We start from the raw sequence: 19,895 nt of genomic DNA, 5'->3' as shown, positions 1-19,895 counted from the left end.
TTCCCCCAAGAAAAGTGGACATGTTACATACGATGACAACAACAAAGGCAAAATCATTGGAGTCGGCAAAATAGGTACGAGTTCCTCTACTCCCATTGAAAATGTGTTACTTGTAGAAGGTTTAAAGCATAGTCTATTAAGTGTTAGTCAATTATGTGATAAAGGATATAAAGTATCCTTTGATTATGAAAAATGTGTTATCAAGCATGAGCATGACAAGGACATTTAGCATATAGGTTTCAGAGAAAATCATTGTTGCTTTTACTTTTGGTTAAGTTATTGTTTCTGTTCTTTACTTTCTTAACTTAGTAGTAAAAGCCTAGTTGAATCTAGTAACATTAAGAAGGATAAATTTTTTAATTAGTAAAGACACATTAATAATTAATTCAATCCCCATTTCTTAATTATTTCGAGGTCACTTGATCCAACAATAAGGGGGATTATTATATGTGAATAAGTATTCTTCTCTACCAAGTTTGATAGGGAGCATCTCATTTTCATTATTAATTCCATGGACATTTGTATGAAGGGGAAAAGAAGCATAAAAAACGGCATCTTCCTCTGAAATTGTATCTAAAGATTTTGATTGTGCATTTCACTATATTTCTTCTTTTTACACTAAGTATCTTTCTTATTATTTATGCAATTTGTATATCCTAAGAATTGACTTAAATATTTTATGCTGCAATGCTACTCAAACATAGGGGATGGCAAGACCCAGCAACTTGGGCCAAAACTCTGGGAAATAGTTGGAGAACAACAGGGGATATTGAAGATACCTGAAATAGGTGAGCATGCTCACATTCATGCTTTTACTTAACACTTGACAAAGATATTAGCAGAAGAGAGCTACTCTTTAGGTTTGTGTGAAAGCAGAAGTATTTACATACAACATGTGTGTTGTTCAGCTTTTATTTAATGTAACATCTTATGTGGATGCAAGATCTGAATTTAATTATATATGTGCATCATTTTCTATTCATAGATAAAGAAGTAGACAGTCCACAAAAGGATTATGATAAATTTGTTAAATTCATACTGACTATTGACAAAAGGAGTTTAATGTTTCATCCAAGATTTATAATGACAACCAGCAAGGGAACAATTTTAAAATTTACATGAAAAAAAACATAAGAAAAGGTTTATTATCTCTTATGTAAATTACCTTGCAAAATGTAAGCCTTACTACTAATTGTTGGACTGGACGTATATGCAAAATCTGAATTTAATTATATATGTGCATCATTTTCCCCTTCATAGATAAATTATATATGGTTATTATTATTATTATTATTATTATTATTATTATTATTATTATTATTATTATGCTGATGTAGTCATGCATGTTTGCTTCCTTTTAAAAAATTAAAATTTATTGATCATTACGTACAATTCTATTAAGATGTGATTTATTCAATTTTTTTCCCTGAATAAAAAAATATTTTGAACTAGATAAGTTCAAATCAAAGAAGGAATTTTTGAGGGTTTTATCTTATTTTATTCATTTTTTTTAGTTTTATTCATAAATTAATATTAATTTCTTTTCATTTTTATTGTATTATATATATAATACAATAAAAATGAAAATTCTAAATAAAAAAAACAAAAATAATTTATATTTTCTTAAAGAACAAAAATGTTTGTTATGCTTAATATCTTTAATTTGGTCTGTAACATAACTATCTTGTGCTTAAATAAGTGCAAATTTACAATTTTTATAACTTAGAAGTAAAAAACAAAAAATGCATTTTTTTATTCCTATCTTGCAAAAAAAGATCTGATGCTTACTAAATAAATAACCAGACAACCCGTGCGGATGCGCACGGGTTACAATCTAGTTTCAATATAAACATCTTAACCCATAACACAACAATTAAAAAATAATTAGTAATTCAAAACTTTTGAAAAGATATATAAATTAAGGATTGAATATCAAAGAAAGTCAACATTATCATTGCTCTTTCATCAAATAGAAATAAAAATTATTTATTGACATTGAAAAGTGAAACTTGTGACTATACATTCAGTCATTTTTCAGTAATTAAAATTCTTTATAATAACAATAACTAAACATTTTTCCATAAATAGTACGTAAAATAATTTAACCAACATTATTACCAGCAAAATGTTTTTGTTTGACCACATTATAAATAATCATTTTCACTCCTAAAAGTGTGAAGCAAAGAAAAATTCATTTTTGAAATATGAAAATTCAAAATGTAGCTCTCAAAAGTGTAAAAAGTGCAAAAAATTTGTCCTCATTGTTAACTTTCATCGATTAATGGTAGTGAAGCCGCCTATGCGGCACGTAGGAATGAAAATGTCACGAAAAATTTACTCGCATTGACATAGGGACTAATTTTTCAGTAACGATTTTATTTTATCCTTTCTCCAATTGACCGTTAGACTTGCAACAACTACTTGTTCTTCCTCCTTCTTATATATTGTTTTGCATGAATGAATGAATCAACTTTTTGTTCTTCCCCCTCCTTGGGTGTTTCTTGATTTTTTATTATCTTAGCTTTGTGGCTATTGAAGGTGGAGATGAACGCAAAATGAATGAGTATGGTGAATCTCAGTCTTTGAGCTCAAGGGGAGGTTGGACTCACTGAAATGTTGAATAATGTCATTATGGAAAGAAGTGTGTGATTTGAACATCCAATACTAGAAACAATCCAAGGAGGTTTTTCTATACTTGCACATTGCCAAAGTTTGTTTCAATTTGCTCTCATGCTCTATTTTTTTTAATTTTTGTTGTTGGTTAATAATGACTTAGTAACCAAATTTTATGTCCAGGGTCGTGGAAATTGTGATTATTTTGATTGGGTTGTTCCCATTAAAGGCAAGTGGATTGAAGAGTTGAAGATGAAGATTGATCAAGTGCACAAAGAGTTGAAGATTATTAAAATTATGTTTTTTTTTTACTTTCTTTTGCATATTGGTTGTTTGTTACATGTTCCATGTTTAGGGGTGATGTTAAACGTACAAACCAGTTAGTTTTTACCTTATCTTTTACACCTTTTTTTAGTGTTTATTTTGGGTAGTTTCAACCATAGTTTCTTTTACCTTTTGTTTTCAAACCCCCCAACAAGAAAGAACCATAACTTAGGAACCAACATGCGTCTTCATTCTTCATCTAGTGCTAATGGTGAGGGTTCTACTCCTATGGACCCCTTGTATAAGATATTAGATTATTTGAGATCCCTTAAGTTGTGGAAAGAAAAACAAGAGAGAAAAGAAAAAGGAAAAAAAAAAGAGTGGAAGAAATAAGTCAAGATGAAAGAGAGAAAATAAGAGAGGGAGAAAGAAGAAAAATAATGAAAGAAATGAAAAGAGAGAAACATGCCTCCTATAGTAGTCATTACTCTTGCAAGAGTTTAAGTGAAGAACTTAGCGACTATTATAGAGGGCGCCATAGTTCACACACTAAACATCACTCCCAAAGAAGAGGAAGGGATAGAAGGCCTCAAGATGTTAACATTAGTCTCCCATATTTCCATGGAAAAGATAATGTTGAGGCCTACATAGATTAGGAAATGAAGGTTGAACAACTTTTTGTTTGCCATCATATTAGCAAAGAGAGAAAAGTTCCATTGGCTACCCTTAGCTTTCAAGGGTATGCCCTCTATTGGTGGACTTCCCTTGTTAGGGAACGAAAGATTCATGGGGATCCTCCAGTAGAGTATTGGAATGATCTTAAGAGTGCCCTTAGGAAGAGGCATATTCCTTCCTACTATGAAAGGGAGCTTATGGACAAGCTCCAAAGGCTTAGACAAGGGAGTATGAGTGTTGAAGAATATAGACAACAAATGGAACTACTCTTTTTAAGAGCTGGACTTAGGGAGGAGGAAAGAACAAACATAGCTAGGTTCCTTAGTGGGCTTAATATGGAAGTGAGGGACAAGGTTGAACTCCTTCCATATAGGGACCTAGATGAGCTAGTCCAACTTTATATAAGAGTGAAGCAACAACTTAAAAGAAAGCCTTCTTCAAAATCTTATGGCTCTCACTCTTATCCAAGGAAGGACCAAGCCCAAGGAATTTTGGGGGCTGCACCTTCAAAACCCAAGGAAGATAAGGGTAAGACCATAGAGAAATACACCCCTAAGACTAGTTCCCAAGAAAGGACTAGCAACATTAAATGCTTCAAATGTCAAGGGAGAGGTCACATTGCCTCTCAATGCCCCACAAAGAAAACCACGATCATGAGGGGTCAAGACATTTATAGTAGTCAAGAGGAGACTACTTCTTGCCCTTCCTCTAGTGGATGTGAAGATGAAGTAAGGGATGAAGAGTCTAGTGAGGAATTCTACCCCCATGAAGAAGGTGACCTCTTAATGGTTAGAAGGCTCCTTGGAGGTCAATCTTGTAATCTATCTCAATCCCAAAGAGAGAACATCTTTCATACACGATGCAAAATTTTAGATAAAACTTGTTCTCTCATTGTGGATACTGGATCTTGTTGCAATTGTTGTAGACAAGATTAGTTTCCAAGTTGAACCTCACTATCATCCCCCACCTAAAACCTTATAAACTTCAATGGCTCAATGGGCAAGTGGAAATGATAGTTAATCAATAAATAAATGTACCTTTCTCCATTGGGACATATAAGGATGAAGTTAATTGTGATATAGTTCCTATGGAGGCAGGACATATTCTTTTAGGAAGGCCGTGGTAATTTGATAGGAAGATCATTTACAATGGCCTAACTAATGAGATTACCCTCACCCATCTTGGCACTAAATTTGTGTTGCATCCTCAAACACCTTCACAGGTGGCCAAAGATCAACTAACTATGAAAGATAAGAGGGCTGAGGAAGAAAAACTAGAAAAACAAAAGAAAAAGAAGGATAGTAAGGCCTTGTCTTCAAAGGCCAAGGGGGAGGAAAAAGAGGAAAAGGATTCCTCCAAGAAGATTGTTAAGAAGGAAAATCATTTTGCAACAAAAGGTGATATTAAAAGAGAACTCCTTCTTAAACAATCTTTCTACCTTCTCCTATCAAGGGAAACATCCCTTAGCACTCATCCCTTAGCACTGCCACAATTCCTACATTTGAGACCTTGCCCCCAAAGGTCCAAGAACTCTTACATGAATTTGATGATATATTTCCCAAAGAGATACCCCCTGGGCTACCTCCTTTAAGGGGAATAGAACACCAAATAGATTTAGTCCCAAGTGTTAGATCAAGTGGCCTCAGAATAATTAGGAAGGGGGGTTGAATTAATTATGAACATATCTTGACTAATTAAAAAACCTATCCTTCTTAATGTTACTAGATTCAATTAGGCTTTTACTACTAAGTTAAAAAAGTAAAGAACAGAAATAGAAACTTAACCAAAAGTAAAAGCGATAAATAAAAGTACACAGCGGAAATTAAAGAGTGTAGGGAAGAAGAAGATAAACACAAGAATTTTATACTGGTTCGGCAACAACCCGTGCCTACATCTAGTCCCCAAGCAACCTGCGGTTCTTGAGATTTCTTTTAACCTTGTAAAATCCTTTACAAGCCCAAGATCCACAAGGGATGTACCCTCCCTTGTTCTCTTTGAAAACCCAAGTGGATGTACCCTCCACTTGAACTGATCCACAAGAGATGTACCCTCTCTTGTTCTCAGTATAACAATCTCCAAGTAGATGTACCCTCTACTTGTACCACAAAGGATGTACCCTCCAATGTGTTGGGACAAAGAATTCTCAGGCGGTTAGTCGTTTGAATCTTTGTAAAGGGGAAATAAAATATATCTCAGGCGGTTAGACCTTTGAAATCTTTTGCTTAAGGGGAAGGGAAGAATCAAAAGAATTCTCAAGCGGGGTCCTTTGAATTCTCTTGGAAAGGGAAAAGAGAGACACAAAAGAATTCAGGCGATTAGTCCTTCATTCTTTTGGCAAAGGAAGAAGAGAATGAAAAAGATAAATAGCATGATTTTTTTATCAAAAAAATTTTCTTAAAAGAGAAAGTATTAAACAAAAACTTTTAGAAAGATGAAGATAAATGAATCAGAAAATTCTGTAGAAAGAGTTGAAAGATATTGAATGATGTTGAGAGAAGATTGAAAGATAAATTTCTTGATTGTTAATCATTTGAAATTCATGCCATGGCCACATTTATAATCTCTTCATAACTCAAGTCAAAGCTTGTGACTCTTGGTAATTTCTTTAAAAACTAGTCACTTAAAAAGTTGTGACTTTTGAAAGAATCTTCAGAAATAATTCACTTGAAGAATTGTGACTTTTGGAAATGTATTTTTAAATCAGTCACTGGTAATCGATTATCATTAAGGTGTAATCGGTTACACATCAACAAATGTGACTCTTCATTTTGAATTTTGAAAATTAAAACGTTTAGTAACACTGGTAATTGATTACAAGTATTGTGTAATTGATTACACAATTATAAAAATGTTTAAACACAAATTGTAACTCTTGATATTTGAAATCTTAACGTTTTAAAGCACTGGTGATCGAGGTCGTACCCGAATCAAATAAACATTAAAAATGCAGTATCTAGGAAGTGATCCTAGGTCGTCTCCCAACGAGCAATGGTCAACCAAACGTTCATAACAGATAGTAATAAAATAGTAACGAATTGGGGGAGGTTGTTTGTTTTTGTAAATTAAACAGCAAGCAAATTTTAATTAGAAAATATCATAATTAAAACATGTTGTTTCCCCTTGATTCACAAGCAAGTCTCTTATCCTAGGTTACGAGAATTTATCATTTAACAGTTCAACCACTTAATCCAATCCTAAATTAAATTACTAAGCGAAATTTAACATAAGGTAGTCATTATGTGATTAAGCAACAAATGCACCAATTAATCATGAACGAAACTGATCAATAAGCATGAACGTAAATTAAGCGCAGAGACAATTAATCAAGCACTAAGCATGCATGGATTAATAGCAACAAATACAAAGTAATTGGTGAAGAGGAAAAACTGATCAGAATTCAATAGTAATAAAAAAAAACCTCAAAGAGAGTTGTGCTTGATCCTCAAGAGAAAACAACGCTGGAGACTTAGCCTTCCATTAATCAGTAGAAAATGAAATTGTAGTAGAAAACGAAGAAAACTAGGATTATTCTCCTCTCCAAAACGAAAAGGACTCTTAAAACTAAAACCTTGGTGTTGTTATATAGGTTCTCAGCCCCAAAGCTTACAAATTTGTTTTAAGTCCAAGCCCATTAATAAAATAAAATCTGGACAAGATAAGATAAGATTTGATAAAATAAAATCTAGATAAGATAAGATAAGATAAAATCTAGATGAAATAATATCTAGATGAGATAAAATCTGGATAAGATAAGATTTGGTAGGATAAAATTGTCTGCTCTCTTCAAGTCCAAGCCCAATTCCGGATTCAAGCCCAATTGCTTATAATTCTCCTGAAATTAAATTAAAAATATAAAATTAATCCAGTAGGCCCAAATGATAAAACTGCATAATTAATTTGACAATTAAGGCTAATCAGTAATTAAAATGGTGACAAAAAGGGTTAAGAAATAGGAGAAAATGATGACACATCAAATCCCCTCACAGTTAGCCTTTTGCACTCCTAGGCAAAAAAAAAAAAAAACAAAGCAAGGTACAAATCCAAAGACATTAAAGAGAAACAGACAGACACAACAATAATTACATATTTCTCAATGAATCTCAAGGAATGAAAAGAATGGGTAACATCCAACACATAAAGAGTTAAAGAGTCAAGGTCGTCATGAAAATCATCCAAGCATCTCAAACATGGCAAGATAGTCAATCAGCCCAAGAATGAAAAGTGATAAAGCCTCACAAGATATGCACTCTGTCTCTCAAGTGTTAGAGGCTACTATTTACTCTCAGAGCACCCATGAAAACAAACACCACATAGACTTGACAAGACTCTAAAATTGACAACCACATCACAAGCACATGCACATGAGGATCAAAAGGTCTTTTAAGGTTGTAATGGGGCCAAGGACAAGGTAGATGAAAGTATGAGATAGTAGCTAAAACCCAAAGGAATAGAGGAGCAATGGGGAATAAGTGGGAAGTAAGAAAAAGTAGTAAACCCCAAAACCAAAATTATAAATTAAGCATTAAAAAGTAAACCAAAAACAAAATCAACCAAGTCTTCAACCAATCCAAGTCTTCAAACCAAGACCTCATTTATTCAACTTCATTTTTGTTTTTATTTGATTTTTTTTTAATGTGGACAGTAGCAATTGAAAGCATTTGAAAAATAAAACAACAATTAGGCAATATATGTATACATCATCAAGCATGGCCAATGAAAACATATCATCCAATGACACATACCCCCCCCCCCCCCCCTCACACTTATTCCCAAAACAATTCCAAAGCTCCAAAATTCCTTAAGGGTGGGTGAAATCATGGTTTTTCACTTAAGGCTTGTAATGAGCTTCAAAACAAAGAAAGGGGAACATAGGCTCAAAGGGGCTATCAAAGGAATTAATTCAAGGTAAGCTCATTTGGCTAGAGGCTTATAAGAATAAAATGCCTAAATCATCTCCCAACATGCATGTGAAGCAAGAAGTATCAACAAGAGTCAAGCCAAGGCTATTGTGCAAGCAATCAATGGGGCAAAACACACCGAATAAAATAGATGATGATGGCTCAAATTCTCACCAATGGTAAATCTATCAACTTGAATTCAAACTTTCAAAACTAACTTGACATGTAGAGAAAAACAAGGGTTTCAATTCACAAAATGCCAAGAAACTCCTATTTCAAAAACAATAACCCATTACCTGTACATAACCCAAAATTCAAAGAGGAACATGCAATGTTGTACACAAAAATAAAACAAAAATAACAAAATTAACCTAAAACAAAAAAACTAATAAAATTAAACTAGAATACCCAACAAAATTAAAGAACAATCTCCCCCCCCCCCCCCCCCCCACACTTAAACAACACATTGGCCTCAATGTGGCACAATCATAAGATCAAGAACAATAAAAACAATCAATAAATTTGGACAAGTGCAATAAAAGTAAAGAAGGGGATAGAAAAAGAAAACTCCCTAAGTCATGGGGGAAGAAAAATAGGGGGAAGTAATGAGGTCTCTTCCCCCCCTACATCCCCTAAGGAGGGATTTGTGAGGAATGGTTCCCGCTGGTGTCCATTGACCTTGAAGCTCTTATCTGTGGACTCACTTTTGATCTCAACTGTACCATAAGGAAAAACATTAGTCACCACAAAAGGACCAATCCACTTTGACCTCAACTTACCACTCATGAGTCTGAACCTAGAGTTTTACAATAAAACTTTCTGTCCAACCACGAAGTCCTTCTTAGCTATCAAGCTGTCATGGAACTTCTTGGTCTTCTCCTTGTAGAATTTGGAATTCTCATAGGCTTCTAAATGAATCTCATCTAGATCACTTAGTTGCGACTTCCTTTCCTCTCCAGCCTGATCAATAAAGAAGTTGCAGGTCTTTACAGCCTAGTAGGCTTTGTGCTCTATCTCTACAGGAAGATGACATGCCTTGTCAAAGACAACCTGATAAGGAGACATTCCTATGGGTGCTTTGTAGGCAGTCCTATGCGCCCAAAGAGCATCATCTAGCCTGGTGCTCCAATCCTTTCTGTTCGGCTGCACAATCTTCTCCAAGATCCTTTTTATCTCCCTATTTGAATTCTCAGCCTGCCCATTAGTTTGGGGGTGGTATGGTGTGGAAATTATGTGCACGACCCTATACTTTTTTAGCAAGGCATACATGGATCTGTTACAAAAATGGGTGCCTTGATCACTAACGATGACTCTATGGATTCCAAACCAGCAAAACAAATTAGATCTAACAAAATCCACAACGACCTTAGCATCGTTAGTTCTGGTGGGTTTGGCTTCCACCCATTTTGAAACATAATCAACAGCAAGGAGAATATAAACAAAACCAAAAGAGACAGGGAAAGGCCCTATAAAATCTATACCCCAGACATTAAACACCTCACAGAATAACATGGGTTGTTGAGGCATTTGTTGTCTTCATAAAGGTGAGCCGCCTGCTCTCTGATAAGGCTCACAAGTGCTCCAGATTCTCCACGCATCCTTGAAGATGGTGGGCCAAGAGAAACCGCAGTCAAGCACCTTGCGAGTTGTCCTCTGTATGCCAAGATGGCCACCTGGTGCGGAAGAATGCAAGAATTACAAGACTGAGTCAATCTCATGGTCTGGAATGCATCTCCTAATAACCTGGTCACTGCATAACTTCCACAAATAGGGGTCATCCCAAATATAATGCTTAGCATCGCTCTTAATTTTATCATTTTGAGCTTTAGATGCTAAGGGAGGAAAAACAGAAGCAACCAAATAATTCAAAATATTAGCAAACCAAGGAGTGGGGAAAGACTCAGAAATACTATACAGAATGTACAAATGGTCATCCGGAAATTCATCCTGAATGGGTGAGTCCGTAGATACACGCTCAATCCTACTCAGATGGTCAACCACGAGGTTCTGTGCACCACTCCGATCATGGATCTCCAAATCAAACTCTTGGAGCCAAAGCATCCGCCTGATCAATCTAGGCTTTGATTCAACCTTCTTCAATAGGTACTTCAGAGCTGCATGGTCAATATAAACAATAACACGAGTACCAAGCAAATATGAACGAAATTCTTCAAGAGCAAAAACTATCACTAATAGCTCATTCTCTGTGGTAGTGTAATTTTCTTGAGCAGCATCCAAAGTTCTGGAAGCGTAGTAGATCACCTGAGGCAGCTTATCAATCTTTTGAGCAAGGATAGCCCTCAATGCGTAATTGGATGCATCTCATATTAGCTCAAATGGGGCTGTCCAATCAGGTGCCTGAATGATAGGGGTGGTAGTCACCGCACGCTTGAGGCAATCAAAAGCCTCTTTACATCGGTCATCAAAATCAAACTCCACCTCCTTTTGCAGGAGATTGGATAGTGGAAGGGTCACTTTGATAAAATCCTTGATAAAGCGCCTATAAAACCCTGCATGACCAAGAAAAGAACGAACCTCTCACATGCAAGAGGGGTAAGGCAATTGTGAAATAACATCTATTTTTGCAGGGTCTACCTCTATGCCTCTACTGGAAATGATATGCCCTAAAACTATACATTGTTCTACCATGAAGTGACATTTTTCAAAATTCAGCACAAGGTTAGTTTCAATGCATCTACTAAGAACTCTATCCAGACTATCCAAACATGTATCAAAAGAGGATCCCTAAACAGTAAAATCATCCATAAACACCTCTATGCAACTCTCTAAAAAGTCACTGAAAATGCTAAGCATACTCCGCTGGAAGGTGCCAGGGGCATTGCATAGGCCAAAGGGCATCCTCCTATAGGCAAAAGTGCCAAAGGGACAGGTGAATGTGGTTTTTTCTTGATCCTTAGGAGCAATATGAATATGTAAATAACCAAAAAAATCATCAAGAAAACAGTAATGAGACTTACCTGCCAAGAGCTCAAGCATTTGATCAATGAAAGGCAGGGGAAAATGATCTTTTCTGGTTACCAGATTCAGCCTCCTATAATCAATGCAGACTCGCCAGTTGTTTTGCACTTTTATGGGGATAAGCTCATCATTTTCATTCTTGATCATTGTGAGGCCTGTCTTCTTAGGAACCACTTGGATTGGACTCACCCACTGGCTTTCAGAAATGGGGTAGATGATTCCAGCTTACAAGAGCTTGGTCACTTCCTTTTTCACCACATCTAGAATGACGGGGTTAAGTCGTCGTTGTGGCTGCCTCACTAACTTAGTCTCATCCTCTAAAAGTATCCTATGCATGCATGTAGATGGGCTAATACCAGGAATGTCTGCTAAAGTCCATCCAATGGCTTTCTTGTGCTTCTTGAGAACTAGCAACAACTTCTCCTCTTGCTCAACAGCAAGGGAGGCAGAGATGATCACTGGAAATTTTTCCTTGTCCTTCATGTAAGCATATTTGAGGGTTGCTAGTAAGGGCTTCAAGTCTGGTGTGGGTGGTGGCTGAACAGTGGGAGGAACCATGGTAGGAGAAGAAGAAGGTTCCTCAGCCTGTACCTCATAAAGCAAGTCAGAAGTATATGTACTTCCTGCAACATGGTTAGTGCATTCTGACTCTAAAAAATCAAGATCAAGAGGTACAACACCCAGAAAATCAGAACCAGACTCAAATTCAGATTCATTCTCAGCATAAAAATCAGACACATGATCAAATTCAAACTCAGATTCAGATTCAATGCATAAGGAATGATAAGTATACAAATCAGATAAAAATGGATGTTTCCTACCATGAAGAACATTGTCAAAATCAAACATATAATCATCAATAATCTTATCAATTATCTCAGCACGAAAAACAGAATGATCCTCAGATGGATGTTTCATGGCATCAAGAATTTTTAAATGAACAACAATATCACCAAATTCCATAGACAATGTGCCAACATAAACATCAATCTTGTTCAGGCTGTTTTCATAAATGGCCTGCCTAAAATAATTGGAACTGAACCACGGGAAAATCCCGCTTCCATATTAAGAACATAAAAATCAACAGGAAAAATAAGTTCACCAACCCGAACTAGCACATCCTCTATGAAACTTGCGAGGTAAGCAACACTTCTATTTGCCAAATGAATCACCACATATGTAGATTGCAAAGGTCCAAGAGATAAAGAATTGAAAATGGACAGAGGCATGACACTAACTGATGCTCCTAGATCTAGCATGGCATTCTTAAATTTATTGTTCCCAATAATGCAAGGTATACAGAAAGTACCTGGGTCCTTACATTTCTCAAGAATGTGAGGAACAAATTTACCTATCAATGCTGACACATTTCTACCCATGCTAATCCTTTCATTGCCTTTAAGCTTCCTTTATTGTGTGCACATCTCCTTTAGAAACTTGGCATATCTTGGAATTTGCTTGATGGCATCTAGCAGAGGTATGTTCACCCCTAGTTTCCTGAAAGTCTCCAAGATCTCCTTTTCCGCTTCTTCCATTTTTTTGTTTGGAATTGCTTTAGGTGGGAATGGAAGAGGGATAGGAGCCTGCTGTAAGTCAGAATTACTAGAAGAAGGTCCACCTGCATGAAAATTTTTGTTAGGAAGCTTTTTCTTTTGTGCAACTATCTCATCCTCTTTTTCAGGTGTAGAATGAAGCTTGACAAGTTCAGGTGCAGGTGCTGCTACTGGTGGAGGCACTTGAATTTGGTTGCCATACCTCAAGGTGATGGCACTCACATTTTTCGGATTCTGCACAGTTTGTGAAGGCAATTTGTCAAAATTTTGGAACTGAGCTTGGTTCATATGAATAGCTATCTGCCCCATCTGATTTGTCAGACTCTGAATGAAGGTTCTTGTCTCTTGCTGAAATTGCATATTCTGGATGGCCATTTGCCGCACTAACTCTTCTAAGGAAGGTTGAGGAGGAGCCTCAGTTGCTTATTGTCTTTGTTGTGACTGCTGCTATTGCTGTTGCTGTATTGGATGAGGAACATATGGCTTGCTTGGACCAGCAGCATTCTGGAAATGAGGGACAAGCTGTTGTTGTTGTGGAGGACTTTTCCATCTCAGATTTGGATGATTCCTCCAACCTGGATTGTATCTATTGCTCAAAAGGTCATAATTATTTTGTTGTTGTTGGTTTTTTTGCTGAGGAGGTCTATTATAAATGTTTGTAGCATAAGCTTCAGGTTGCTCATTGACTCCAGATTGCTGCAAAGAAGGACAGAGATCTGTATGGTGATCTGCAGAAGAACATAGACCACAGACTCTTGCAACAGGTGTAGATTTCTTATTCATGGCAAGGTGAGTAACCAGGTTGACCGAGGCATCAAGTTTTCCTTCTAGCTTTTTATTTTCAGTAGATGAAGATGAATCTGTGGCCACCTCATGGACTCCTCTAAGGACAATAGCATCATTTCTTGCACTAATTGTTGGGAGTTGGAAGCCATCTTCTCAATCAAATTCCTAGCCTCAGCAGGGGTCATATCACCAAGACCTCCACCACTGGCAGCATCAATCATACTCCTCTCTATGTTGCTAAGTCCCTCATAGAAATATTGAAGAAGGAGTTGCTCAAAAATCTGGTGGTGAGGGCAGCTTGCACACAATTTATTGAATCTTTCCCAGTACTCATACAAGCTTTCTCCACTAAGTTGCTTGATGCCTGAAATGTCTTTTCTAATGGCAGTGGTCCTAGATGCAGGAAAGAATTTCTCCAAGAACACCCTCTTAAGGTCATCCCAACTGAAAATAGACCTGGGAGCAAGGTAGTATAGCTAATCTTTTGCCACTCCCTCCAGAGAATGAGGAAAAGCCTTTAAAAAGATATGATCTTCTTGGGCATCAGGGGGCTTTATGGTGGAACAAACAATATGGAACTCCTTAAGATGCTTATAAGGATCTTCACCTGCAAGACCATGAAACTTGGGCAGCAAATGTATTAGTCCAGTCTTGAGAACATATTGAACACCTTCATCAGGATATTGAATGCACAAGTTTTCATAAGTGAAATCAGGTGCAGCCATCTCCCTAAGAGTCCTCTCATGAGGTGGAGGTTGAGCCATGTTCTCAGTATGAAAATTAGTAGTGGAATGCTCAAAATCAGAATATTCAGAATCACCCTCAACAGAATGCTCAAAATGCTCAAAATGCATAGAATGACCAAGATGCACACTATGCTTAACTAATCTATGAAAGGTTCTATCTATTTCAGGATCAAAGGGTTGTAAATCACCTAGATTGCCCCTAGTCATGCACTATATGCAGCAAATAATGTGTTTCTCAACAAGCACCTAACAAGGGGGTAAATGATATCAAAATGAGCTGAAATTTTGTGAGGAACACCCTAAAATCATGAAAAGATAGCACAAAAATTTTCAAACAAAAATTCAAAGTCTAACTATGAAAACTACCTAAGCAAAGTTTAGAAAAATAGGACAATAATACTTGAAAAATAAAAAAAACTTAGTAAACGGCTGATTTTTGGAGTTTGGGAGAACCCAACTAGCTTCGGCGTGTTGTCATAGAATGGGAAATTTTTTTCTACCCCAAATGCATATATAATAATAGTTATTCTGATACCCGGAGCAAAAGTTATGGTCGTTTTAAGTTTTGCTAAAAACAAGTTCCCAAAATTTTTGTCTCTCTCAAATACTGCCACACCAAGTGCTCCTGGTATTTTTCACACAAAATATGGATCAAAAGAAGTTACCACACAAAAAATCTGCCAAAAATAACAACTCTAACTATCAAAACAAAAATCGCTAATTAAATTGCAAAATTAGTCGCTAATTTCCAGTCGCTAATCACTGTTCAGCATTGTTCACGGCAAAACACAAAGCTGAATCAGTCACTAAAAAGGAGATGCAACTGAAATGCAAAACAGAACGCTACACAAAATAAGATAACTAAACACTATTATGAACCTTTGGCCCACTGCTCCTCGGTAACAGTGCCAAATTTGATGGAGGTCGTACCTGAATCAAATAAACATTAAAAATGCAGTATCTAGGAAGTGATCCTAGGTCGTCTCCCAACGAGCAATGGTCAACCAAACGTTCATAACAGATAGTAATAAAACAGTAACGAATTGGGGGGTTGTTTGTTTTTGTAAATTAAACAACGAGCAAATTTTAATTAGAAAATATCATAATTAAAATATGTTGTTTCCCCTTGATTCACAAGCAAGTCTCTTATCCTAGGTTACGAGAATTTATCCTTTATCAGTTCAACCACTTAATCCAACCCTAAAATAAATTACTAAGCGAAATTTAACATAAGGTAGTCATTATGTGATTAAGCAACAAATGCACCAATTAATCATGAACGAAACTGATTATTAAGCATGAACGTAAATTAAGCATAGAGACAATTAATCAAGCACTAAGCATGCATGGATTAATAGCAACAAATACAGAGTAATTGGTGAAGAGGAAAAAATGATTAGAATTCAATAGTAATAATAAAACCTCAAAGAGAGTTGTGCTTGATCCTCAAGAGAAAACAATGTTGGAGACTTAGCCTTCCATTAATCAGTAGAAAATGAAATTGTAGTAGAAAGTGGAGAATACTAGAATTATTCTCCTCTCCAAAACAAAAAGGACTCTAAAAACTAAAACCTTGGTGCTGTTATATAGGTTCTCAGCCCCAAAGCTTACAAATCTGTTTTAAGTCCAAGCCCATTAATAAAATAAAATCTGGACAAGATAAGATAAGATTTGATAAAATAAAATCTAGATGGAATAAAATCTAGATAAGATAAGATAAAATCTAGATGAAATAATATCTAGATGAGATAAAATCTAGATAAGATAAGATTTGGTAGGATAAAATTGTCTGCTCTCTTCAAGTTCAAGCCCAATTTCGGATTCAAGCCCAATTGCTTATAATTCTCCTGAAATTAAATTAAAAACACAATTAATCCAGTAGGCCCAAATGATAAAACTGCATAATTAATTTGACAATTAAGGCTAATCAATAATTAAAATGGTGACAAAAAGGGTTAAGAAACAGGATAAAATGATGACATCAACTGGTAATCGATTACTACCTTCTGGTAATCGATTACCAAAGAGTAAAACTCTTTGGTAATGATTTTGTGAAAACATCTTGTGCTACTCAATGTTTTGGAAAACTTTTTTAGTACTTATCTTGATTGAGTCTTCTCTTGATTCTTGAATCTTGAGTCTTGAATCTTGATCTTGATTATTCTTTGAATCTTGATTCTTGAGTCTTGAATCTTGAAACTTGAAGCTTGATTCTTGAATCTTTGGATTTTGCTTGACTCTTGATTCTTTGGCATCATCAAAATAACCTTGGAAGGCATTGCTTCCATACCAAGAGCAAGCCTTCCTAATAGGCCAACCTATAGGACTAACCTTTAGGAGACTAAGGAGATAGAGTCTCAAGTTAAAGAATTGTTGGAGAAGGGCTGGGTCCAAGAGAGCCTAAGCCCATGTGTTGTGCCAGTGTTGTTGGTGCCCAAAAAGGATGGTACGTGGAGAATGTGTATAGATTGCAGGGCCATCAACAACATTACTGTAAAGTATAGGCACCCCATTCCTAGACTTGATGATTTGCTTGATGAGTTGCATGGTGCCAATATCTTTTCAAAAATTGATCTTAAAAGTGGTTATCACCAAATTAGGATGAAAAAGGGTGATGAGTGGAAAACCGCTTTCAAGACCAAGTTTGGTTTGTATGAATGGCTAGTGATGCCTTTTGGGCTCACTAATGCACCAAGCACATTTATGAGACTTATGCATCATGTCATAAGGGATTTCATAGGTCGATTTGTAGTTGTTTATTTTGATGATATTTTAGTGTGCAGTAGGAGCCTAGATGATCAATTAGGACATCTTAGGCAAGTTCTTTAAGTCCTTAGGAAAAACACCCTCTATGAAAATATAGAGAAGTGTACCTTTTGTGTAGATAATATAGTTTTCTTAGGGTTTGTAGTTGGTAGAAATGGGGTCCAAGTGGACCCTGAGAAAATCAAGGCCATCCAAGAATGGCCCATCCCAAAAAGTGTGGGAGATATTAGGAGTTTACATGGGTTAGCAAGCTTCTATAGAAGGTTTGTTTCTAATTTCTCTACAATTGCATCACCTCTCAATGAGTTGGTGAAGAAGAATGTGGCATTTACCTGGGGTGAAAAACAAGAGCAAGCCTTTGTTTTTCTCAAAGAAAAGCTTACTAAGGCACTTGTTCTAGCTCTTCCTGACTTTTCTAAAAATTTTGAGCTAGAATGTGATGTCTCTGAAGTAGGAGTTGGAGTTGTATTGTTACAAGGTGGGCACCCTATTGCTTATTTTAGTGAAAAACTTCATAGTGCCATCCTCAACTACCCCACCTATGATAAAGAGCTTTATGCCTTAATAAGAGCCCTCCAAACTTGGGAACATTACCTTGTTTCCAAAGAATTTGTCATTCATAGTGATCATCGATGATTTGGGATACATATAGATTACAAACTAAGAGAATATGTTTGAGGGTATTTTACAACAAAACAACTCTCATGGTTTGGATCTTCATTGGTGATTTGGTTTTACTTCACCTCATTTTCTTCCTTTCAGCACATTGAAGGATTATGGAGGGTGGAGAGGATGTAATTTTCATTTTTTCACTCCATAGGTGGTCTCCTACCTTTTCTCGCCTCTTCTGCAGATGACCTCTAACAATTTTATAGACACAAAAGTCAAACTAGCCATTATGATAACATGGTATCTTCTTCTCTCTCTTCAAAAGCTTGCTTCAAGTTTGAAATGCCCCAAGAAAATAGTAGTTGAAAGTAGGGCCCTTAGCTCTACAACAACTTTTGGAAGAAGTTGAAAGTGTGCCAACTATACTTGACATGATAGGTCTAAGTTTGTTCTAAAATTTTGCATTCCGAAGAACAATTATGATAAACTTTTGAAGGTATATCAGAATTGCATAATGAAGAACAATTATGATAAAAAAAAATTGTCCATTAGTTGTTGACTACTTCACACGAATTGAAGTTTTTCTCTTCATCCAGTGAACATGTTGACTTCTTCATTGCAGTACACAACCAATGACACTTTGAGTGTTCTTTTGAACTTTCAAGCTTATCATCTTTTTTGAGTGACTCACGAAAACCTTGAGTTTACTTTAATTGTTGTTCTTTACAAAACTTATTTTCATAACACACTTAGAGTGTGTTTAGATGAGACAATTTAAAATTCTAAAGAATTTTAAATTCTGAGAATTTCAAATGCTCCAATTTAAATTTCTTTATTTTTAAAATTTTGTGTTTGGATTCCTTTATTAAAAGTCGAAGCTATATGTTTCCAATGCATCCACACGTTCGCTTCCGGCAAGTGCACCGGATCGCACAAGTAGTATAAAACGGTAAGAACCGAGTATCGAACTCTCGGGGAACTTGTGTTACTTGGTAAGCTATTTCAGTAAATAGGTGTCTGGTGTGAAAATCTAAGTGTGAATATGAACAGGTATGTAAACTATCTATGCAAAAAGGAAAATCACGCGAGAGAAATGATGTGTAAAAACAAGTAGAAAACGCGTTGGTCTTCCTAATAGGTTCCTAATGCTAAAAGGATATTTTCTATCTAACAATGCTCATGTGTTCCTATGGTGTCTCCTGAGATGCTAAACCCCGATTCCTCATGATAGTTTAGCCTAATCCTGATCAAGCATCATCCTCAAATTCCTCTTGTTGGACTAAACTCAACCAGGATTGCATTAAGACAAACATACTACAACTAAATTATCGCACCCCGATTCCTCGTGATAGTACAACAACTTAGCCCTCTCCTATCAAGGTCATCAAAATCAGACCAGTTTCCACTGTTGAATGACCCTAACAAAGCATGCATCTACGTGATCAAGGTAAAGGCATACTAGAATGAAAAGTTGATAGCACAGAGAACACACAAAACATCATTAAATAGATAGAAAGATATTTACATCAAGTACCTACAGGGAAGATCCAACAGAGGATTTTAGCTTTCCATAACCAGGAAGCCTCCTTTACAACAAAGAGAAGAACAAGATGAAAGATTGCAAAAATACAAGTGGTGAGGATGTCTCCTTCACCTCTAGGATCTCACAACCACTCACAAACTCATCTCAAGCTCTTAGAACAGCTTCCTCTTCAAGTTCTGGTCTCTACAGATCTTCACACAGCAAAATCTCTTAAAACTCTCTGGAACTTGGACCTTTCTCTCTCTAGAATCACTAGACATGCAAAGCTTCAGCTCTCAGCCCAAACTTCCTTCTCTAAATCTGATTTCAGGCTTAAATAGGTGGCTTTGTTCGTGCTCGTGCGCTTAGCGCAATTCTGAAACGCTTAGCGCACATTAGTGAATTTCAGCTTAGCGCGTGCTTTTCTCGCTCAGTGAATGGACTGAAGCGGTGGGCTTAGCGAGATAAAGCAGTGCACTCAGTG

General features: G+C 36.2%; 1 non-coding gene across 1 annotated transcript; it reads left to right on the top strand.

The window, feature by feature from the left end:
• The first annotated feature begins 14,047 nt into the window (after positions 1 to 14,047).
• LOC112999409 (small nucleolar RNA R71) lies at positions 14,048 to 14,154 on the top strand. The gene has a single exon (XR_003264596.1). It is a non-coding gene; the product is annotated as a small nucleolar RNA R71 (small nucleolar RNA).
• Positions 14,155 to 19,895: the final 5,741 nt, after the last annotated feature.

Source organism: Glycine max, chromosome 14 (assembly GCF_000004515.6).
Source record: "Glycine max cultivar Williams 82 chromosome 14, Glycine_max_v4.0, whole genome shotgun sequence".
Lineage (NCBI taxonomy): Eukaryota > Viridiplantae > Streptophyta > Magnoliopsida > Fabales > Fabaceae > Glycine > Glycine max.
The sequence above is the reverse complement of the archived record's forward strand: the minus strand, read 5'-3'. Positions and strand labels throughout refer to the sequence as shown.